This window comes from Hyla sarda, unplaced genomic scaffold (genome assembly GCF_029499605.1).
Source record: "Hyla sarda isolate aHylSar1 unplaced genomic scaffold, aHylSar1.hap1 scaffold_1002, whole genome shotgun sequence".
Lineage (NCBI taxonomy): Eukaryota > Metazoa > Chordata > Amphibia > Anura > Hylidae > Hyla > Hyla sarda.
In genome coordinates this window covers 75,699-98,882 of record NW_026607621.1, presented here as the reverse complement: position 1 = coordinate 98,882, position 23,184 = coordinate 75,699, and the positions used below count along the sequence as shown (strand labels likewise).

Genomic DNA, 23,184 nt, shown 5'->3' with positions numbered 1-23,184 from the left:
CCGCCAGCAGATGGAGACACTGGGGGATAATTTTCTAAGGATTTATACTGATTTTTCCTGTCTGAATTTGTCGCACAGAAAGTTGCAGGCCAAATATGTGTGACATTTCTGCGACTTTAGCTTCTAGAGCATTTTTACAACATTATACATAGGTGCTGAATACATAAAAAGCGACTGTTCAGCGACAGACAAGTCGCATCGGCTGAAAGTAGGCCAGAATGTCAGTCCATGTTGGAGCAGGTTTAGATACAGTCTAAAGCATAGATCTCAAAGTCTGTGCACAGAATTTAGCAAGGGCCTCGCACCTTCTGATGCATCAGGTAGGTGCACAATAGCATAGCCTAACCCTCTGTACTTTGGTCTATATTGATGCGGGACATAGACAGCCAGCTGATGACCAATCCATTAGTGCAATGGATGGCTGGAAGCATTTGTCTTTGCCTTTGCAATACCACAGAAGCAATGCATGGTCAATGTACAGCAATGACACACCTGTGTGAACAGCCAGGAGACCCCCCCCCCCCCATGTTATGTTACATAGTTACATAGTTAGTACGGTCGAAAAAAGACATATGTCCATCACGTTCAACCAGGGAATTAAGGGGTAGGGGTGTGGCGCGATATTGGGGAAGGGATGAGATTTTATATTTCTTCATAAGCATTAATCTTATTTTGTCAATTAGGAACATTCAGCACCCACCCGCTATCAAGGCAGCTGCCTATCATGTCATGCCCTACCTGCACAGGTGTGCTGGCTACTCAAATGATCCAATTAAGGAGGCCATTTAGTCAGCAGCAGCAGAAGTCCTGTGCCTGGACGCTCCAACAGGGGCCAGACACAAGCAGAAGCAGAAGCAGCAGAAGCAGCAGCAGCACCACCTTTTGTTTATTGGCTGCAGCAGCAGCAAGGCCCACAGGGCTGGCTAGCTGGCTAGCCAGCAAGCAGGTAGCAATGAAAGTAGGAATCTTTCTTTTTAACCCTGTAAGGGGGTGGTGCACTGTACCCGAAGATACTGCCATATCGGGTCAATGCATAGGGCGACGGAAGCAAGCTTCGAAATCGGCCCCCGTTCTCAAAAATCCATTTAATATATGGTCCCCAGATAGGGGACGTATCAGATATTAAACTGATAAGAACAGATACTACACTTGATCTTAGCCAAAAGGCCGAGAAGCGATAACCGTGAAAGGGGCGGGCCCAACAAGGTCCCCTTCATGGGCACTATCACTGCTTGCTGTCAGGGAGGCTGCCAGACAATTTTCCATGCACACTCTGGGCTGGGGGGCAGTCAACCACCAGTACACACAGCAGAACCTAAACCCATACCATTATTGCTAAGCAGCAAGACAGGGGCCCATTGCACTCCCACGGGGCCTTTTTAAATGCAATCCATAACCCGGATTTGCCAGGAACCCTTCTTACTCCTCCTACTTGCATGTGACACTGGGCTTAGGATCTGCATAGGAAACACACACACAAGCACACACCTACCTTTGTTGCCTGCAGATGCCTCCTTGGCTGTCCCCAAACGGTATCAAACCAACACCCACGGGAAGCTGTAAGCATAGAGGACATGCCTGCACCCCATTGGACTTACCTGTGTGGGTTAAATCCGGGTTATTTGACAACCTATGGCGGTGATGGTTCTGCTCAGGCAGAGCAGTGCTGATGCTCCTCATAAAGCTGTCGCTGCTGTGAAGGTTCTAGGTGACATCACAAATCCCTTTGGTTACATACACAACAAAGCTGGGTTGTTGTTGTTTACACTCTGCAAGGCCTGTGGAAGTGAGTGACATCATAGCACTGTAGTTCTGAGGGTTCAAGATGGATGCAACAATCTCCTGTTGCTTCTATGAAGGCCGTAATAGACGACATCACCAAACAGCTCCATAGTCACATACACAGCAAAGGAGAGATGTTGTTTACACCTAGTGATGTCAGTGGTATTGAGTGACATCACAGCACAGTGCTAAGGCTCCTGGGCCTGGACACAGCAGCGGCTGCAATATCTCAACGGAGAATACGTTTATATCTATGTGTGTGTGTGCGCATATATATATATATATATATATATATATATATATATATATATATATTTCTCCGCCGAAATCACTTTTAAACCCATTTCCACCTTTTTTTCCCTTCTCTTCCTCTTACTTTTTTTTCACGTTTTTTTACGTTTTTCTCCTTTTCGCCTCTTTTCTGGGCGTATTATTCTTCTTTTTCTTCTTTTTTTTCGTCTAATGCATACCCCATCAGTGCAGCAATGCTTATTCAATACCGCCAGCAGATGGAGACACTGGGGGATAATTTTCTAAGGATTTATACTGATTTTTCCTGTCTGAATTTGTCGCACAGAAAGTTGCAGGCCAAATATGTGTGACATTTCTGCGACTTTAGCTTCTAGAGCATTTTTACAACATTATACATAGGTGCTGAATACATAAAAAGCGACTGTTCAGCGACAGACAAGTCGCATCGGCTGAAAGTAGGCCAGAATGTCAGTCCATGTTGGAGCAGGTTTAGATACAGTCTAAAGCATAGATCTCAAAGTCTGTGCACAGAATTTAGCAAGGGCCTCGCACCTTCTGATGCATCAGGTAGGTGCACAATAGCATAGCCTAACCCTCTGTACTTTGGTCTATATTGATGCGGGACATAGACAGCCAGCTGATGACCAATCCATTAGTGCAATGGATGGCTGGAAGCATTTGTCTTTGCCTTTGCAATACCACAGAAGCAATGCATGGTCAATGTACAGCAATGACACACCTGTGTGAACAGCCAGGAGACCCCCCCCCCCCCCATGTTATGTTACATAGTTACATAGTTAGTACGGTCGAAAAAAGACATATGTCCATCACGTTCAACCAGGGAATTAAGGGGTAGGGGTGTGGCGCGATATTGGGGAAGGGATGAGATTTTATATTTCTTCATAAGCATTAATCTTATTTTGTCAATTAGGAACATTCAGCACCCACCCGCTATCAAGGCAGCTGCCTATCATGTCATGCCCTACCTGCACAGGTGTGCTGGCTACTCAAATGATCCAATTAAGGAGGCCATTTAGTCAGCAGCAGCAGAAGTCCTGTGCCTGGACGCTCCAACAGGGGCCAGACACAAGCAGAAGCAGAAGCAGCAGAAGCAGCAGCAGCACCACCTTTTGTTTATTGGCTGCAGCAGCAGCAAGGCCCACAGGGCTGGCTAGCTGGCTAGCCAGCAAGCAGGTAGCAATGAAAGTAGGAATCTTTCTTTTTAACCCTGTAAGGGGGTGGTGCACTGTACCCGAAGATACTGCCATATCGGGTCAATGCATAGGGCGACGGAAGCAAGCTTCGAAATCGGCCCCCGTTCTCAAAAATCCATTTAATATATGGTCCCCAGATAGGGGACGTATCAGATATTAAACTGATAAGAACAGATACTACACTTGATCTTAGCCAAAAGGCCGAGAAGCGATAACCGTGAAAGGGGCGGGCCCAACAAGGTCCCCTTCATGGGCACTATCACTGCTTGCTGTCAGGGAGGCTGCCAGACAATTTTCCATGCACACTCTGGGCTGGGGGGCAGTCAACCACCAGTACACACAGCAGAACCTAAACCCATACCATTATTGCTAAGCAGCAAGACAGGGGCCCATTGCACTCCCACGGGGCCTTTTTAAATGCAATCCATAACCCGGATTTGCCAGGAACCCTTCTTACTCCTCCTACTTGCATGTGACACTGGGCTTAGGATCTGCATAGGAAACACACACACAAGCACACACCTACCTTTGTTGCCTGCAGATGCCTCCTTGGCTGTCCCCAAACGGTATCAAACCAACACCCACGGGAAGCTGTAAGCATAGAGGACATGCCTGCACCCCATTGGACTTACCTGTGTGGGTTAAATCCGGGTTATTTGACAACCTATGGCGGTGATGGTTCTGCTCAGGCAGAGCAGTGCTGATGCTCCTCATAAAGCTGTCGCTGCTGTGAAGGTTCTAGGTGACATCACAAATCCCTTTGGTTACATACACAACAAAGCTGGGTTGTTGTTGTTTACACTCTGCAAGGCCTGTGGAAGTGAGTGACATCATAGCACTGTAGTTCTGAGGGTTCAAGATGGATGCAACAATCTCCTGTTGCTTCTATGAAGGCCGTAATAGACGACATCACCAAACAGCTCCATAGTCACATACACAGCAAAGGAGAGATGTTGTTTACACCTAGTGATGTCAGTGGTATTGAGTGACATCACAGCACAGTGCTAAGGCTCCTGGGCCTGGACACAGCAGCGGCTGCAATATCTCAACGGAGAATACGTTTATATCTATGTGTGTGTGTGCGCATATATATATATATATATATATATATATATATATATATATATATATTTCTCCGCCGAAATCACTTTTAAACCCATTTCCACCTTTTTTTCCCTTCTCTTCCTCTTACTTTTTTTTCACGTTTTTTTACGTTTTTCTCCTTTTCGCCTCTTTTCTGGGCGTATTATTCTTCTTTTTCTTCTTTTTTTTCGTCTAATGCATACCCCATCAGTGCAGCAATGCTTATTCAATACCGCCAGCAGATGGAGACACTGGGGGATAATTTTCTAAGGATTTATACTGATTTTTCCTGTCTGAATTTGTCGCACAGAAAGTTGCAGGCCAAATATGTGTGACATTTCTGCGACTTTAGCTTCTAGAGCATTTTTACAACATTATACATAGGTGCTGAATACATAAAAAGCGACTGTTCAGCGACAGACAAGTCGCATCGGCTGAAAGTAGGCCAGAATGTCAGTCCATGTTGGAGCAGGTTTAGATACAGTCTAAAGCATAGATCTCAAAGTCTGTGCACAGAATTTAGCAAGGGCCTCGCACCTTCTGATGCATCAGGTAGGTGCACAATAGCATAGCCTAACCCTCTGTACTTTGGTCTATATTGATGCGGGACATAGACAGCCAGCTGATGACCAATCCATTAGTGCAATGGATGGCTGGAAGCATTTGTCTTTGCCTTTGCAATACCACAGAAGCAATGCATGGTCAATGTACAGCAATGACACACCTGTGTGAACAGCCAGGAGACCCCCCCCCCCCCATGTTATGTTACATAGTTACATAGTTAGTACGGTCGAAAAAAGACATATGTCCATCACGTTCAACCAGGGAATTAAGGGGTAGGGGTGTGGCGCGATATTGGGGAAGGGATGAGATTTTATATTTCTTCATAAGCATTAATCTTATTTTGTCAATTAGGAACATTCAGCACCCACCCGCTATCAAGGCAGCTGCCTATCATGTCATGCCCTACCTGCACAGGTGTGCTGGCTACTCAAATGATCCAATTAAGGAGGCCATTTAGTCAGCAGCAGCAGAAGTCCTGTGCCTGGACGCTCCAACAGGGGCCAGACACAAGCAGAAGCAGAAGCAGCAGAAGCAGCAGCAGCACCACCTTTTGTTTATTGGCTGCAGCAGCAGCAAGGCCCACAGGGCTGGCTAGCTGGCTAGCCAGCAAGCAGGTAGCAATGAAAGTAGGAATCTTTCTTTTTAACCCTGTAAGGGGGTGGTGCACTGTACCCGAAGATACTGCCATATCGGGTCAATGCATAGGGCGACGGAAGCAAGCTTCGAAATCGGCCCCCGTTCTCAAAAATCCATTTAATATATGGTCCCCAGATAGGGGACGTATCAGATATTAAACTGATAAGAACAGATACTACACTTGATCTTAGCCAAAAGGCCGAGAAGCGATAACCGTGAAAGGGGCGGGCCCAACAAGGTCCCCTTCATGGGCACTATCACTGCTTGCTGTCAGGGAGGCTGCCAGACAATTTTCCATGCACACTCTGGGCTGGGGGGCAGTCAACCACCAGTACACACAGCAGAACCTAAACCCATACCATTATTGCTAAGCAGCAAGACAGGGGCCCATTGCACTCCCACGGGGCCTTTTTAAATGCAATCCATAACCCGGATTTGCCAGGAACCCTTCTTACTCCTCCTACTTGCATGTGACACTGGGCTTAGGATCTGCATAGGAAACACACACACAAGCACACACCTACCTTTGTTGCCTGCAGATGCCTCCTTGGCTGTCCCCAAACGGTATCAAACCAACACCCACGGGAAGCTGTAAGCATAGAGGACATGCCTGCACCCCATTGGACTTACCTGTGTGGGTTAAATCCAGGTTATTTGACAACCTATGGCGGTGATGGTTCTGCTCAGGCAGAGCAGTGCTGATGCTCCTCATAAAGCTGTCGCTGCTGTGAAGGTTCTAGGTGACATCACAAATCCCTTTGGTTACATACACAACAAAGCTGGGTTGTTGTTGTTTACACTCTGCAAGGCCTGTGGAAGTGAGTGACATCATAGCACTGTAGTTCTGAGGGTTCAAGATGGATGCAACAATCTCCTGTTGCTTCTATGAAGGCCGTAATAGACGACATCACCAAACAGCTCCATAGTCACATACACAGCAAAGGAGAGATGTTGTTTACACCTAGTGATGTCAGTGGTATTGAGTGACATCACAGCACAGTGCTAAGGCTCCTGGGCCTGGACACAGCAGCGGCTGCAATATCTCAACGGAGAATACGTTTATATCTATGTGTGTGTGTGCGCATATATATATATATATATATATATATATATATATATATATATATATATTCTCCGCCGAAATCACTTTTAAACCCATTTCCACCTTTTTTTCCCTTCTCTTCCTCTTACTTTTTTTTCACGTTTTTTTACGTTTTTCTCCTTTTCGCCTCTTTTCTGGGCGTATTATTCTTCTTTTTCTTCTTTTTTTTCGTCTAATGCATACCCCATCAGTGCAGCAATGCTTATTCAATACCGCCAGCAGATGGAGACACTGGGGGATAATTTTCTAAGGATTTATACTGATTTTTCCTGTCTGAATTTGTCGCACAGAAAGTTGCAGGCCAAATATGTGTGACATTTCTGCGACTTTAGCTTCTAGAGCATTTTTACAACATTATACATAGGTGCTGAATACATAAAAAGCGACTGTTCAGCGACAGACAAGTCGCATCGGCTGAAAGTAGGCCAGAATGTCAGTCCATGTTGGAGCAGGTTTAGATACAGTCTAAAGCATAGATCTCAAAGTCTGTGCACAGAATTTAGCAAGGGCCTCGCACCTTCTGATGCATCAGGTAGGTGCACAATAGCATAGCCTAACCCTCTGTACTTTGGTCTATATTGATGCGGGACATAGACAGCCAGCTGATGACCAATCCATTAGTGCAATGGATGGCTGGAAGCATTTGTCTTTGCCTTTGCAATACCACAGAAGCAATGCATGGTCAATGTACAGCAATGACACACCTGTGTGAACAGCCAGGAGACCCCCCCCCCCCCATGTTATGTTACATAGTTACATAGTTAGTACGGTCGAAAAAAGACATATGTCCATCACGTTCAACCAGGGAATTAAGGGGTAGGGGTGTGGCGCGATATTGGGGAAGGGATGAGATTTTATATTTCTTCATAAGCATTAATCTTATTTTGTCAATTAGGAACATTCAGCACCCACCCGCTATCAAGGCAGCTGCCTATCATGTCATGCCCTACCTGCACAGGTGTGCTGGCTACTCAAATGATCCAATTAAGGAGGCCATTTAGTCAGCAGCAGCAGAAGTCCTGTGCCTGGACGCTCCAACAGGGGCCAGACACAAGCAGAAGCAGAAGCAGCAGAAGCAGCAGCAGCACCACCTTTTGTTTATTGGCTGCAGCAGCAGCAAGGCCCACAGGGCTGGCTAGCTGGCTAGCCAGCAAGCAGGTAGCAATGAAAGTAGGAATCTTTCTTTTTAACCCTGTAAGGGGGTGGTGCACTGTACCCGAAGATACTGCCATATCGGGTCAATGCATAGGGCGACGGAAGCAAGCTTCGAAATCGGCCCCCGTTCTCAAAAATCCATTTAATATATGGTCCCCAGATAGGGGACGTATCAGATATTAAACTGATAAGAACAGATACTACACTTGATCTTAGCCAAAAGGCCGAGAAGCGATAACCGTGAAAGGGGCGGGCCCAACAAGGTCCCCTTCATGGGCACTATCACTGCTTGCTGTCAGGGAGGCTGCCAGACAATTTTCCATGCACACTCTGGGCTGGGGGGCAGTCAACCACCAGTACACACAGCAGAACCTAAACCCATACCATTATTGCTAAGCAGCAAGACAGGGGCCCATTGCACTCCCACGGGGCCTTTTTAAATGCAATCCATAACCCGGATTTGCCAGGAACCCTTCTTACTCCTCCTACTTGCATGTGACACTGGGCTTAGGATCTGCATAGGAAACACACACACAAGCACACACCTACCTTTGTTGCCTGCAGATGCCTCCTTGGCTGTCCCCAAACGGTATCAAACCAACACCCACGGGAAGCTGTAAGCATAGAGGACATGCCTGCACCCCATTGGACTTACCTGTGTGGGTTAAATCCGGGTTATTTGACAACCTATGGCGGTGATGGTTCTGCTCAGGCAGAGCAGTGCTGATGCTCCTCATAAAGCTGTCGCTGCTGTGAAGGTTCTAGGTGACATCACAAATCCCTTTGGTTACATACACAACAAAGCTGGGTTGTTGTTGTTTACACTCTGCAAGGCCTGTGGAAGTGAGTGACATCATAGCACTGTAGTTCTGAGGGTTCAAGATGGATGCAACAATCTCCTGTTGCTTCTATGAAGGCCGTAATAGACGACATCACCAAACAGCTCCATAGTCACATACACAGCAAAGGAGAGATGTTGTTTACACCTAGTGATGTCAGTGGTATTGAGTGACATCACAGCACAGTGCTAAGGCTCCTGGGCCTGGACACAGCAGCGGCTGCAATATCTCAACGGAGAATACGTTTATATCTATGTGTGTGTGTGCGCATATATATATATATATATATATATATATATATATATATATATATATTTCTCCGCCGAAATCACTTTTAAACCCATTTCCACCTTTTTTTCCCTTCTCTTCCTCTTACTTTTTTTTCACGTTTTTTTACGTTTTTCTCCTTTTCGCCTCTTTTCTGGGCGTATTATTCTTCTTTTTCTTCTTTTTTTTCGTCTAATGCATACCCCATCAGTGCAGCAATGCTTATTCAATACCGCCAGCAGATGGAGACACTGGGGGATAATTTTCTAAGGATTTATACTGATTTTTCCTGTCTGAATTTGTCGCACAGAAAGTTGCAGGCCAAATATGTGTGACATTTCTGCGACTTTAGCTTCTAGAGCATTTTTACAACATTATACATAGGTGCTGAATACATAAAAAGCGACTGTTCAGCGACAGACAAGTCGCATCGGCTGAAAGTAGGCCAGAATGTCAGTCCATGTTGGAGCAGGTTTAGATACAGTCTAAAGCATAGATCTCAAAGTCTGTGCACAGAATTTAGCAAGGGCCTCGCACCTTCTGATGCATCAGGTAGGTGCACAATAGCATAGCCTAACCCTCTGTACTTTGGTCTATATTGATGCGGGACATAGACAGCCAGCTGATGACCAATCCATTAGTGCAATGGATGGCTGGAAGCATTTGTCTTTGCCTTTGCAATACCACAGAAGCAATGCATGGTCAATGTACAGCAATGACACACCTGTGTGAACAGCCAGGAGACCCCCCCCCCCCCCCATGTTATGTTACATAGTTACATAGTTAGTACGGTCGAAAAAAGACATATGTCCATCACGTTCAACCAGGGAATTAAGGGGTAGGGGTGTGGCGCGATATTGGGGAAGGGATGAGATTTTATATTTCTTCATAAGCATTAATCTTATTTTGTCAATTAGGAACATTCAGCACCCACCCGCTATCAAGGCAGCTGCCTATCATGTCATGCCCTACCTGCACAGGTGTGCTGGCTACTCAAATGATCCAATTAAGGAGGCCATTTAGTCAGCAGCAGCAGAAGTCCTGTGCCTGGACGCTCCAACAGGGGCCAGACACAAGCAGAAGCAGAAGCAGCAGAAGCAGCAGCAGCACCACCTTTTGTTTATTGGCTGCAGCAGCAGCAAGGCCCACAGGGCTGGCTAGCTGGCTAGCCAGCAAGCAGGTAGCAATGAAAGTAGGAATCTTTCTTTTTAACCCTGTAAGGAGGTCCCAGAGACAGGGGGATCGCAACCCGTTGTCTGTGGACTAAGCCCGCTCCCCAATAGCAGCAAGGGGGTGAAGTCCCTCCGTAAGGAGAGACAATCCCCCAAGGCCGAGAAGCGGGGTACCACAGACACCTTCCGACCAGACCAAATGCAGATACTACACTTGATCTTAGCCAAAAGGCCGAGAAGCGATAACCGTGAAAGGGGCGGGCCCAACAAGGTCCCCTTCATGGGCACTATCACTGCTTGCTGTCAGGGAGGCTGCCAGACAATTTTCCATGCACACTCTGGGCTGGGGGGCAGTCAACCACCAGTACACACAGCAGAACCTAAACCCATACCATTATTGCTAAGCAGCAAGACAGGGGCCCATTGCACTCCCACGGGGCCTTTTTAAATGCAATCCATAACCCGGATTTGCCAGGAACCCTTCTTACTCCTCCTACTTGCATGTGACACTGGGCTTAGGATCTGCATAGGAAACACACACACAAGCACACACCTACCTTTGTTGCCTGCAGATGCCTCCTTGGCTGTCCCCAAACGGTATCAAACCAACACCCACGGGAAGCTGTAAGCATAGAGGACATGCCTGCACCCCATTGGACTTACCTGTGTGGGTTAAATCCGGGTTATTTGACAACCTATGGCGGTGATGGTTCTGCTCAGGCAGAGCAGTGCTGATGCTCCTCATAAAGCTGTCGCTGCTGTGAAGGTTCTAGGTGACATCACAAATCCCTTTGGTTACATACACAACAAAGCTGGGTTGTTGTTGTTTACACTCTGCAAGGCCTGTGGAAGTGAGTGACATCATAGCACTGTAGTTCTGAGGGTTCAAGATGGATGCAACAATCTCCTGTTGCTTCTATGAAGGCCGTAATAGACGACATCACCAAACAGCTCCATAGTCACATACACAGCAAAGGAGAGATGTTGTTTACACCTAGTGATGTCAGTGGTATTGAGTGACATCACAGCACAGTGCTAAGGCTCCTGGGCCTGGACACAGCAGCGGCTGCAATATCTCAACGGAGAATACGTTTATATCTATGTGTGTGTGTGCGCATATATATATATATATATATATATATATATATATATATATATTTCTCCGCCGAAATCACTTTTAAACCCATTTCCACCTTTTTTTCCCTTCTCTTCCTCTTACTTTTTTTTCACGTTTTTTTACGTTATTCTCCTTTTCGCCTCTTTTCTGGGCGTATTATTCTTCTTTTTCTTCTTTTTTTTCGTCTAATGCATACCCCATCAGTGCAGCAATGCTTATTCAATACCGCCAGCAGATGGAGACACTGGGGGATAATTTTCTAAGGATTTATACTGATTTTTCCTGTCTGAATTTGTCGCACAGAAAGTTGCAGGCCAAATATGTGTGACATTTCTGCGACTTTAGCTTCTAGAGCATTTTTACAACATTATACATAGGTGCTGAATACATAAAAAGCGACTGTTCAGCGACAGACAAGTCGCATCGGCTGAAAGTAGGCCAGAATGTCAGTCCATGTTGGAGCAGGTTTAGATACAGTCTAAAGCATAGATCTCAAAGTCTGTGCACAGAATTTAGCAAGGGCCTCGCACCTTCTGATGCATCAGGTAGGTGCACAATAGCATAGCCTAACCCTCTGTACTTTGGTCTATATTGATGCGGGACATAGACAGCCAGCTGATGACCAATCCATTAGTGCAATGGATGGCTGGAAGCATTTGTCTTTGCCTTTGCAATACCACAGAAGCAATGCATGGTCAATGTACAGCAATGACACACCTGTGTGAACAGCCAGGAGACCCCCCCCCCCCCATGTTATGTTACATAGTTACATAGTTAGTACGGTCGAAAAAAGACATATGTCCATCACGTTCAACCAGGGAATTAAGGGGTAGGGGTGTGGCGCGATATTGGGGAAGGGATGAGATTTTATATTTCTTCATAAGCATTAATCTTATTTTGTCAATTAGGAACATTCAGCACCCACCCGCTATCAAGGCAGCTGCCTATCATGTCATGCCCTACCTGCACAGGTGTGCTGGCTACTCAAATGATCCAATTAAGGAGGCCATTTAGTCAGCAGCAGCAGAAGTCCTGTGCCTGGACGCTCCAACAGGGGCCAGACACAAGCAGAAGCAGAAGCAGCAGAAGCAGCAGCAGCACCACCTTTTGTTTATTGGCTGCAGCAGCAGCAAGGCCCACAGGGCTGGCTAGCTGGCTAGCCAGCAAGCAGGTAGCAATGAAAGTAGGAATCTTTCTTTTTAACCCTGTAAGGGGGTGGTGCACTGTACCCGAAGATACTGCCATATCGGGTCAATGCATAGGGCGACGGAAGCAAGCTTCGAAATCGGCCCCCGTTCTCAAAAATCCATTTAATATATGGTCCCCAGATAGGGGACGTATCAGATATTAAACTGATAAGAACAGATACTACACTTGATCTTAGCCAAAAGGCCGAGAAGCGATAACCGTGAAAGGGGCGGGCCCAACAAGGTCCCCTTCATGGGCACTATCACTGCTTGCTGTCAGGGAGGCTGCCAGACAATTTTCCATGCACACTCTGGGCTGGGGGGCAGTCAACCACCAGTACACACAGCAGAACCTAAACCCATACCATTATTGCTAAGCAGCAAGACAGGGGCCCATTGCACTCCCACGGGGCCTTTTTAAATGCAATCCATAACCCGGATTTGCCAGGAACCCTTCTTACTCCTCCTACTTGCATGTGACACTGGGCTTAGGATCTGCATAGGAAACACACACACAAGCACACACCTACCTTTGTTGCCTGCAGATGCCTCCTTGGCTGTCCCCAAACGGTATCAAACCAACACCCACGGGAAGCTGTAAGCATAGAGGACATGCCTGCACCCCATTGGACTTACCTGTGTGGGTTAAATCCGGGTTATTTGACAACCTATGGCGGTGATGGTTCTGCTCAGGCAGAGCAGTGCTGATGCTCCTCATAAAGCTGTCGCTGCTGTGAAGGTTCTAGGTGACATCACAAATCCCTTTGGTTACATACACAACAAAGCTGGGTTGTTGTTGTTTACACTCTGCAAGGCCTGTGGAAGTGAGTGACATCATAGCACTGTAGTTCTGAGGGTTCAAGATGGATGCAACAATCTCCTGTTGCTTCTATGAAGGCCGTAATAGACGACATCACCAAACAGCTCCATAGTCACATACACAGCAAAGGAGAGATGTTGTTTACACCTAGTGATGTCAGTGGTATTGAGTGACATCACAGCACAGTGCTAAGGCTCCTGGGCCTGGACACAGCAGCGGCTGCAATATCTCAACGGAGAATACGTTTATATCTATGTGTGTGTGTGCGCATATATATATATATATATATATATATATATATATATATATATATTTCTCCGCCGAAATCACTTTTAAACCCATTTCCACCTTTTTTTCCCTTCTCTTCCTCTTACTTTTTTTTCACGTTTTTTTACGTTTTTCTCCTTTTCGCCTCTTTTCTGGGCGTATTATTCTTCTTTTTCTTCTTTTTTTTCGTCTAATGCATACCCCATCAGTGCAGCAATGCTTATTCAATACCGCCAGCAGATGGAGACACTGGGGGATAATTTTCTAAGGATTTATACTGATTTTTCCTGTCTGAATTTGTCGCACAGAAAGTTGCAGGCCAAATATGTGTGACATTTCTGCGACTTTAGCTTCTAGAGCATTTTTACAACATTATACATAGGTGCTGAATACATAAAAAGCGACTGTTCAGCGACAGACAAGTCGCATCGGCTGAAAGTAGGCCAGAATGTCAGTCCATGTTGGAGCAGGTTTAGATACAGTCTAAAGCATAGATCTCAAAGTCTGTGCACAGAATTTAGCAAGGGCCTCGCACCTTCTGATGCATCAGGTAGGTGCACAATAGCATAGCCTAACCCTCTGTACTTTGGTCTATATTGATGCGGGACATAGACAGCCAGCTGATGACCAATCCATTAGTGCAATGGATGGCTGGAAGCATTTGTCTTTGCCTTTGCAATACCACAGAAGCAATGCATGGTCAATGTACAGCAATGACACACCTGTGTGAACAGCCAGGAGACCCCCCCCCCCCCCATGTTATGTTACATAGTTACATAGTTAGTACGGTCGAAAAAAGACATATGTCCATCACGTTCAACCAGGGAATTAAGGGGTAGGGGTGTGGCGCGATATTGGGGAAGGGATGAGATTTTATATTTCTTCATAAGCATTAATCTTATTTTGTCAATTAGGAACATTCAGCACCCACCCGCTATCAAGGCAGCTGCCTATCATGTCATGCCCTACCTGCACAGGTGTGCTGGCTACTCAAATGATCCAATTAAGGAGGCCATTTAGTCAGCAGCAGCAGAAGTCCTGTGCCTGGACGCTCCAACAGGGGCCAGACACAAGCAGAAGCAGAAGCAGCAGAAGCAGCAGCAGCACCACCTTTTGTTTATTGGCTGCAGCAGCAGCAAGGCCCACAGGGCTGGCTAGCTGGCTAGCCAGCAAGCAGGTAGCAATGAAAGTAGGAATCTTTCTTTTTAACCCTGTAAGGGGGTGGTGCACTGTACCCGAAGATACTGCCATATCGGGTCAATGCATAGGGCGACGGAAGCAAGCTTCGAAATCGGCCCCCGTTCTCAAAAATCCATTTAATATATGGTCCCCAGATAGGGGACGTATCAGATATTAAACTGATAAGAACAGATACTACACTTGATCTTAGCCAAAAGGCCGAGAAGCGATAACCGTGAAAGGGGCGGGCCCAACAAGGTCCCCTTCATGGGCACTATCACTGCTTGCTGTCAGGGAGGCTGCCAGACAATTTTCCATGCACACTCTGGGCTGGGGGGCAGTCAACCACCAGTACACACAGCAGAACCTAAACCCATACCATTATTGCTAAGCAGCAAGACAGGGGCCCATTGCACTCCCACGGGGCCTTTTTAAATGCAATCCATAACCCGGATTTGCCAGGAACCCTTCTTACTCCTCCTACTTGCATGTGACACTGGGCTTAGGATCTGCATAGGAAACACACACACAAGCACACACCTACCTTTGTTGCCTGCAGATGCCTCCTTGGCTGTCCCCAAACGGTATCAAACCAACACCCACGGGAAGCTGTAAGCATAGAGGACATGCCTGCACCCCATTGGACTTACCTGTGTGGGTTAAATCCGGGTTATTTGACAACCTATGGCGGTGATGGTTCTGCTCAGGCAGAGCAGTGCTGATGCTCCTCATAAAGCTGTCGCTGCTGTGAAGGTTCTAGGTGACATCACAAATCCCTTTGGTTACATACACAACAAAGCTGGGTTGTTGTTGTTTACACTCTGCAAGGCCTGTGGAAGTGAGTGACATCATAGCACTGTAGTTCTGAGGGTTCAAGATGGATGCAACAATCTCCTGTTGCTTCTATGAAGGCCGTAATAGACGACATCACCAAACAGCTCCATAGTCACATACACAGCAAAGGAGAGATGTTGTTTACACCTAGTGATGTCAGTGGTATTGAGTGACATCACAGCACAGTGCTAAGGCTCCTGGGCCTGGACACAGCAGCGGCTGCAATATCTCAACGGAGAATACGTTTATATCTATGTGTGTGTGTGCGCATATATATATATATATATATATATATATATATATATATATATATTTCTCCGCCGAAATCACTTTTAAACCCATTTCCACCTTTTTTTCCCTTCTCTTCCTCTTACTTTTTTTTCACGTTTTTTTACGTTTTTCTCCTTTTCGCCTCTTTTCTGGGCGTATTATTCTTCTTTTTCTTCTTTTTTTTCGTCTAATGCATACCCCATCAGTGCAGCAATGCTTATTCAATTACCGCCAGCAGATGGAGACACTGGGGGATAATTTTCTAAGGATTTATACTGATTTTTCCTGTCTGAATTTGTCGCACAGAAAGTTGCAGGCCAAATATGTGTGACATTTCTGCGACTTTAGCTTCTAGAGCATTTTTACAACATTATACATAGGTGCTGAATACATAAAAAGCGACTGTTCAGCGACAGACAAGTCGCATCGGCTGAAAGTAGGCCAGAATGTCAGTCCATGTTGGAGCAGGTTTAGATACAGTCTAAAGCATAGATCTCAAAGTCTGTGCACAGAATTTAGCAAGGGCCTCGCACCTTCTGATGCATCAGGTAGGTGCACAATAGCATAGCCTAACCCTCTGTACTTTGGTCTATATTGATGCGGGACATAGACAGCCAGCTGATGACCAATCCATTAGTGCAATGGATGGCTGGAAGCATTTGTCTTTGCCTTTGCAATACCACAGAAGCAATGCATGGTCAATGTACAGCAATGACACACCTGTGTGAACAGCCAGGAGACCCCCCCCCCCCCCATGTTATGTTACATAGTTACATAGTTAGTACGGTCGAAAAAAGACATATGTCCATCACGTTCAACCAGGGAATTAAGGGGTAGGGGTGTGGCGCGATATTGGGGAAGGGATGAGATTTTATATTTCTTCATAAGCATTAATCTTATTTTGTCAATTAGGAACATTCAGCACCCACCCGCTATCAAGGCAGCTGCCTATCATGTCATGCCCTACCTGCACAGGTGTGCTGGCTACTCAAATGATCCAATTAAGGAGGCCATTTAGTCAGCAGCAGCAGAAGTCCTGTGCCTGGACGCTCCAACAGGGGCCAGACACAAGCAGAAGCAGAAGCAGCAGAAGCAGCAGCAGCACCACCTTTTGTTTATTGGCTGCAGCAGCAGCAAGGCCCACAGGGCTGGCTAGCTGGCTAGCCAGCAAGCAGGTAGCAATGAAAGTAGGAATCTTTCTTTTTAACCCTGTAAGGGGGTGGTGCACTGTACCCGAAGATACTGCCATATCGGGTCAATGCATAGGGCGACGGAAGCAAGCTTCGAAATCGGCCCCCGTTCTCAAAAATCCATTTAATATATGGTCCCCAGATAGGGGACGTATCAGATATTAAACTGATAAGAACAGATACTACACTTGATCTTAGCCAAAAGGCCGAGAAGCGATAACCGTGAAAGGGGCGGGCCCAACAAGGTCCCCTTCATGGGCACTATCACTGCTTGCTGTCAGGGAGGCTGCCAGACAATTTTCCATGCACACTCTGGGCTGGGGGGCAGTCAACCACCAGTACACACAGCAGAACCTAAACCCATACCATTATTGCTAAGCAGCAAGACAGGGGCCCATTGCACTCCCACGGGGCCTTTTTAAATGCAATCCATAACCCGGATTTGCCAGGAACCCTTCTTACTCCTCCTACTTGCATGTGACACTGGGCTTAGGATCTGCATAGGAAACACACACACAAGCACACACCTACCTTTGTTGCCTGCAGATGCCTCCTTGGCTGTCCCCAAACGGTATCAAACCAACACCCACGGGAAGCTGTAAGCATAGAGGACATGCCTGCACCCCATTGGACTTACCTGTGTGGGTTAAATCCGGGTTATTTGACAACCTATGGCGGTGATGGTTCTGCTCAGGCAGAGCAGTGCTGATGCTCCTCATAAAGCTGTCGCTGCTGTGAAGGTTCTAGGTGACATCACAAATCCCTTTGGTTACATACACAACAAAGCTGGGTTGTTGTTGTTTACACTCTGCAAGGCCTGTGGAAGTGAGTGACATCATAGCACTGTAGTTCTGAGGGTTCAAGATGGATGCAACAATCTCCTGTTGCTTCTATGAAGGCCGTAATAGACGACATCACCAAACAGCTCCATAGTCACATACACAGCAAAGGAGAGATGTTGTTTACACCTAGTGATGTCAGTGGTATTGAGTGACATCACAGCACAGTGCTAAGGCTCCTGGGCCTGGACACAGCAGCGGCTGCAATATCTCAACGGAGAATACGTTTATATCTATGTGTGTGTGTGCGCATATATATATATATATATATATATATATATATATATATATATATATTTCTCCGCCGAAATCACTTTTAAACCCATTTCCACCTTTTTTTCCCTTCTCTTCCTCTTACTTTTTTTTCACGTTTTTTTACGTTTTTCTCCTTTTCGCCTCTTTTCTGGGCGTATTATTCTTCTTTTTCTTCTTTTTTTTCGTCTAATGCATACCCCATCAGTGCAGCAATGCTTATTCAATACCGCCAGCAGATGGAGACACTGGGGGATAATTTTCTAAGGATTTATACTGATTTTTCCTGTCTGAATTTGTCGCACAGAAAGTTGCAGGCCAAATATGTGTGACATTTCTGCGACTTTAGCTTCTAGAGCATTTTTACAACATTATACATAGGTGCTGAATACATAAAAAGCGACTGTTCAGCGACAGACAAGTCGCATCGGCTGAAAGTAGGCCAGAATGTCAGTCCATGTTGGAGCAGGTTTAGATACAGTCTAAAGCATAGATCTCAAAGTCTGTGCACAGAATTTAGCAAGGGCCTCGCACCTTCTGATGCATCAGGTAGGTGCACAATAGCATAGCCTAACCCTCTGTACTTTGGTCTATATTGATGCGGGACATAGACAGCCAGCTGATGACCAATCCATTAGTGCAATGGATGGCTGGAAGCATTTGTCTTTGCCTTTGCAATACCACAGAAGCAATGCATGGTCAATGTACAGCAATGACACACCTGTGTGAACAGCCAGGAGACCCCCCCCCCCCCCATGTTATGTTACATAGTTACATAGTTAGTACGGTCGAAAAAAGACATATGTCCATCACGTTCAACCAGGGAATTAAGGGGTAGGGGTGTGGCGCGATATTGGGGAAGGGATGAGATTTTATATTTCTTCATAAGCATTAATCTTATTTTGTCAATTAGGAACATTCAGCACCCACCCGCTATCAAGGCAGCTGCCTATCATGTCATGCCCTACCTGCACAGGTGTGCTGGCTACTCAAATGATCCAATTAAGGAGGCCATTTAGTCAGCAGCAGCAGAAGTCCTGTGCCTGGACGCTCCAACAGGGGCCAGACACAAGCAGAAGCAGAAGCAGCAGAAGCAGCAGCAGCACCACCTTTTGTTTATTGGCTGCAGCAGCAGCAAGGCCCACAGGGCTGGCTAGCTGGCTAGCCAGCAAGCAGGTAGCAATGAAAGTAGGAATCTTTCTTTTTAACCCTGTAAGGGGGTGGTGCACTGTACCCGAAGATACTGCCATATCGGGTCAATGCATAGGGCGACGGAAGCAAGCTTCGAAATCGGCCCCCGTTCTCAAAAATCCATTTAATATATGGTCCCCAGATAGGGGACGTATCAGATATTAAACTGATAAGAACAGATACTACACTTGATCTTAGCCAAAAGGCCGAGAAGCGATAACCGTGAAAGGGGCGGGCCCAACAAGGTCCCCTTCATGGGCACTATCACTGCTTGCTGTCAGGGAGGCTGCCAGACAATTTTCCATGCACACTCTGGGCTGGGGGGCAGTCAACCACCAGTACACACAGCAGAACCTAAACCCATACCATTATTGCTAAGCAGCAAGACAGGGGCCCATTGCACTCCCACGGGGCCTTTTTAAATGCAATCCATAACCCGGATTTGCCAGGAACCCTTCTTACTCCTCCTACTTGCATGTGACACTGGGCTTAGGATCTGCATAGGAAACACACACACAAGCACACACCTACCTTTGTTGCCTGCAGATGCCTCCTTGGCTGTCCCCAAACGGTATCAAACCAACACCCACGGGAAGCTGTAAGCATAGAGGACATGCCTGCACCCCATTGGACTTACCTGTGTGGGTTAAATCCGGGTTATTTGACAACCTATGGCGGTGATGGTTCTGCTCAGGCAGAGCAGTGCTGATGCTCCTCATAAAGCTGTCGCTGCTGTGAAGGTTCTAGGTGACATCACAAATCCCTTTGGTTACATACACAACAAAGCTGGGTTGTTGTTGTTTACACTCTGCAAGGCCTGTGGAAGTGAGTGACATCATAGCACTGTAGTTCTGAGGGTTCAAGATGGATGCAACAATCTCCTGTTGCTTCTATGAAGGCCGTAATAGACGACATCACCAAACAGCTCCATAGTCACATACACAGCAAAGGAGAGATGTTGTTTACACCTAGTGATGTCAGTGGTATTGAGTGACATCACAGCACAGTGCTAAGGCTCCTGGGCCTGGACACAGCAGCGGCTGCAATATCTCAACGGAGAATACGTTTATATCTATGTGTGTGTGTGCGCATATATATATATATATATATATATATATATATATATATATATATATATTCTCCGCCGAAATCACTTTTAAACCCATTTCCACCTTTTTTTCCCTTCTCTTCCTCTTACTTTTTTTTCACGTTTTTTTACGTTTTTCTCCTTTTCGCCTCTTTTCTGGGCGTATTATTCTTCTTTTTCTTCTTTTTTTTCGTCTAATGCATACCCCATCAGTGCAGCAATGCTTATTCAATACCGCCAGCAGATGGAGACACTGGGGGATAATTTTCTAAGGATTTATACTGATTTTTCCTGTCTGAATTTGTCGCACAGAAAGTTGCAGGCCAAATATGTGTGACATTTCTGCGACTTTAGCTTCTAGAGCATTTTTACAACATTATACATAGGTGCTGAATATAAAAAGCGACTGTTCAGCGACAGACAAGTCGCATCGGCTGAAAGTAGGCCAGAATGTCAGTCCATGTTGGAGCAGGTTTAGATACAGTCTAAAGCATAGATCTCAAAGTCTGTGCACAGAATTTAGCAAGGGCCTCGCACCTTCTGATGCATCAGGTAGGTGCACAATAGCATAGCCTAACCCTCTGTACTTTGGTCTATATTGATGCGGGACATAGACAGCCAGCTGATGACCAATCCATTAGTGCAATGGATGGCTGGAAGCATTTGTCTTTGCCTTTGCAATACCACAGAAGCAATGCATGGTCAATGTACAGCAATGACACACCTGTGTGAACAGCCAGGAGACCCCCCCCCCCCCCCATGTTATGTTACATAGTTACATAGTTAGTACGGTCGAAAAAAGACATATGTCCATCACGTTCAACCAGGGAATTAAGGGGTAGGGGTGTGGCGCGATATTGGGGAAGGGATGAGATTTTATATTTCTTCATAAGCATTAATCTTATTTTGTCAATTAGGAACATTCAGCACCCACCCGCTATCAAGGCAGCTGCCTATCATGTCATGCCCTACCTGCACAGGTGTGCTGGCTACTCAAATGATCCAATTAAGGAGGCCATTTAGTCAGCAGCAGCAGAAGTCCTGTGCCTGGACGCTCCAACAGGGGCCAGACACAAGCAGAAGCAGAAGCAGCAGAAGCAGCAGCAGCACCACCTTTTGTTTATTGGCTGCAGCAGCAGCAAGGCCCACAGGGCTGGCTAGCTGGCTAGCCAGCAAGCAGGTAGCAATGAAAGTAGGAATCTTTCTTTTTAACCCTGTAAGGGGGTGGTGCACTGTACCCGAAGATACTGCCATATCGGGTCAATGCATAGGGCGACGGAAGCAAGCTTCGAAATCGGCCCCCGTTCTCAAAAATCCATTTAATATATGGTCCCCAGATAGGGGACGTATCAGATATTAAACTGATAAGAACAGATACTACACTTGATCTTAGCCAAAAGGCCGAGAAGCGATAACCGTGAAAGGGGCGGGCCCAACAAGGTCCCCTTCATGGGCACTATCACTGCTTGCTGTCAGGGAGGCTGCCAGACAATTTTCCATGCACACTCTGGGCTGGGGGGCAGTCAACCACCAGTACACACAGCAGAACCTAAACCCATACCATTATTGCTAAGCAGCAAGACAGGGGCCCATTGCACTCCCACGGGGCCTTTTTAAATGCAATCCATAACCCGGATTTGCCAGGAACCCTTCTTACTCCTCCTACTTGCATGTGACACTGGGCTTAGGATCTGCATAGGAAACACACACACAAGCACACACCTACCTTTGTTGCCTGCAGATGCCTCCTTGGCTGTCCCCAAACGGTATCAAACCAACACCCACGGGAAGCTGTAAGCATAGAGGACATGCCTGCACCCCATTGGACTTACCTGTGTGGGTTAAATCCGGGTTATTTGACAACCTATGGCGGTGATGGTTCTGCTCAGGCAGAGCAGTGCTGATGCTCCTCATAAAGCTGTCGCTGCTGTGAAGGTTCTAGGTGACATCACAAATCCCTTTGGTTACATACACAACAAAGCTGGGTTGTTGTTGTTTACACTCTGCAAGGCCTGTGGAAGTGAGTGACATCATAGCACTGTAGTTCTGAGGGTTCAAGATGGATGCAACAATCTCCTGTTGCTTCTATGAAGGCCGTAATAGACGACATCACCAAACAGCTCCATAGTCACATACACAGCAAAGGAGAGATGTTGTTTACACCTAGTGATGTCAGTGGTATTGAGTGACATCACAGCACAGTGCTAAGGCTCCTGGGCCTGGACACAGCAGCGGCTGCAATATCTCAACGGAGAATACGTTTATATCTATGTGTGTGTGTGCGCATATATATATATATATATATATATATATATATATATATATATATTTCTCCGCCGAAATCACTTTTAAACCCATTTCCACCTTTTTTTCCCTTCTCTTCCTCTTACTTTTTTTTCACGTTTTTTTACGTTATTCTCCTTTTCGCCTCTTTTCTGGGCGTATTATTCTTCTTTTTCTTCTTTTTTTTCGTCTAATGCATACCCCATCAGTGCAGCAATGCTTATTCAATACCGCCAGCAGATGGAGACACTGGGGGATAATTTTCTAAGGATTTATACTGATTTTTCCTGTCTGAATTTGTCGCACAGAAAGTTGCAGGCCAAATATGTGTGACATTTCTGCGACTTTAGCTTCTAGAGCATTTTTACAACATTATACATAGGTGCTGAATACATAAAAAGCGACTGTTCAGCGACAGACAAGTCGCATCGGCTGAAAGTAGGCCAGAATGTCAGTCCATGTTGGAGCAGGTTTAGATACAGTCTAAAGCATAGATCTCAAAGTCTGTGCACAGAATTTAGCAAGGGCCTCGCACCTTCTGATGCATCAGGTAGGTGCACAATAGCATAGCCTAACCCTCTGTACTTTGGTCTATATTGATG

At 46.2% G+C, this 23,184-nt stretch overlaps 9 non-coding genes and 1 pseudogene across 9 annotated transcripts; all 10 read right to left on the bottom strand.

The window, feature by feature from the left end:
• Positions 1–988: 988 nt before the first annotated feature.
• Positions 989–1,179, bottom strand: LOC130298499 (U2 spliceosomal RNA). Its single transcript, XR_008849850.1, has one exon. It is a non-coding gene; the product is annotated as a U2 spliceosomal RNA (small nuclear RNA).
• A 2,091-nt stretch (positions 1,180–3,270) lies between these two features.
• On the bottom strand, positions 3,271–3,461 carry LOC130298498 (U2 spliceosomal RNA). Its single transcript, XR_008849849.1, has one exon. It is a non-coding gene; the product is annotated as a U2 spliceosomal RNA (small nuclear RNA).
• A 2,090-nt stretch (positions 3,462–5,551) lies between these two features.
• On the bottom strand, positions 5,552–5,742 carry LOC130298497 (U2 spliceosomal RNA). The gene has a single exon (XR_008849848.1). It is a non-coding gene; the product is annotated as a U2 spliceosomal RNA (small nuclear RNA).
• A 2,091-nt stretch (positions 5,743–7,833) lies between these two features.
• LOC130298496 (U2 spliceosomal RNA) lies at positions 7,834–8,024 on the bottom strand. Its single transcript, XR_008849847.1, has one exon. It is a non-coding gene; the product is annotated as a U2 spliceosomal RNA (small nuclear RNA).
• Positions 8,025–10,231: 2,207 nt separating this feature from the next.
• On the bottom strand, positions 10,232–10,310 carry LOC130298470 (U2 spliceosomal RNA; annotated as a pseudogene).
• Positions 10,311–12,396: 2,086 nt separating this feature from the next.
• On the bottom strand, positions 12,397–12,587 carry LOC130298494 (U2 spliceosomal RNA). The gene has a single exon (XR_008849845.1). It is a non-coding gene; the product is annotated as a U2 spliceosomal RNA (small nuclear RNA).
• Positions 12,588–14,676: 2,089 nt separating this feature from the next.
• LOC130298493 (U2 spliceosomal RNA) lies at positions 14,677–14,867 on the bottom strand. Its single transcript, XR_008849844.1, has one exon. It is a non-coding gene; the product is annotated as a U2 spliceosomal RNA (small nuclear RNA).
• A 2,090-nt stretch (positions 14,868–16,957) lies between these two features.
• LOC130298490 (U2 spliceosomal RNA) lies at positions 16,958–17,148 on the bottom strand. The gene has a single exon (XR_008849843.1). It is a non-coding gene; the product is annotated as a U2 spliceosomal RNA (small nuclear RNA).
• Positions 17,149–19,239: 2,091 nt separating this feature from the next.
• On the bottom strand, positions 19,240–19,430 carry LOC130298489 (U2 spliceosomal RNA). The gene has a single exon (XR_008849842.1). It is a non-coding gene; the product is annotated as a U2 spliceosomal RNA (small nuclear RNA).
• A 2,091-nt stretch (positions 19,431–21,521) lies between these two features.
• Positions 21,522–21,712, bottom strand: LOC130298488 (U2 spliceosomal RNA). The gene has a single exon (XR_008849841.1). It is a non-coding gene; the product is annotated as a U2 spliceosomal RNA (small nuclear RNA).
• Between the last annotated feature and the right edge of the window lie 1,472 nt (positions 21,713–23,184).